We start from the raw sequence: 857 nt of genomic DNA, 5'->3' as shown, positions 1-857 counted from the left end.
ACGATAGGAGGAAAAATGAGTGAAGATGAGAGGAGGGAGACAAAAAAAAATGTAAGTACATTACCGTCAGTATCGAGTATCTCTACTTGAGAGCTGGAAGAGATCAGGGAGAGAGAGAAGAATGGAAGAGAGGGGAGTGAGAAGAGGGGAGGAGAGGGGAAAGTAGAGAGAGAAGAGGGTAGGATAGGGGAGAGAAGAGGGATGGGAGGAGAGGAGGGAAGGGGAAAGAAGAGGAGAGGAAGCGATGGATAGGGAGGCAGAAGGGAGAACAGAAGGGGGACAGAAGATGAGAGCAAAGGGAGGGAGAGGACAGGAGCAGGGAGGACAGGACATAAAGGGGACGGGAAAGAATGATAAACTGTGGGAAAGATGAGGAAGAGGAGGAGAAAAATGGAGATAAACGAAAGGGAAAGTGACAAGAGACGAAAAAGAAGTGGAGGAGAAGAAGAGATGAAAGGAAGAGAAGCAGCAAGGGAGGAGAGAGGAGAAGAAATGAAAGGGAGAGAAGCAGAACTGAGGACTAGATTTAGAAGTGGGGGAGAAAAGGCTATACTGGAGTTAAGATGAGAAGCGAGAAGAAAGGAGAGATGGATGGAGGAATGAAGGAACTGTGATAGGAAACACGATATGGGAAAATAAGGAAAGGAAGGGAGGGCAACGATGAAAGGGAAAAGACAGAGAACAAAAAAGGAAAAGAGGGAAAGTGACGAGGGAAGTAATGCAGGGAATGACGATGGATGGAGGAAGATGAACAGAGGGATGAAACTGAAGATTTAAGAAAATAATAAACTAATGGGAATAATTAAATCTAGCTCAGGGGAAACCTTCTGTGGTGAACGAGTTATACACACACACAC

Source organism: Coenobita brevimanus, chromosome 29, assembly GCF_032717465.1.
Source record: "Coenobita brevimanus isolate Jiangsu-jjx chromosome 29, ASM3271746v2, whole genome shotgun sequence".
Classification (NCBI taxonomy): domain Eukaryota; kingdom Metazoa; phylum Arthropoda; class Malacostraca; order Decapoda; family Coenobitidae; genus Coenobita; species Coenobita brevimanus.
The sequence above is the reverse complement of the archived record's forward strand: the minus strand, read 5'-3'. Positions refer to the sequence as shown.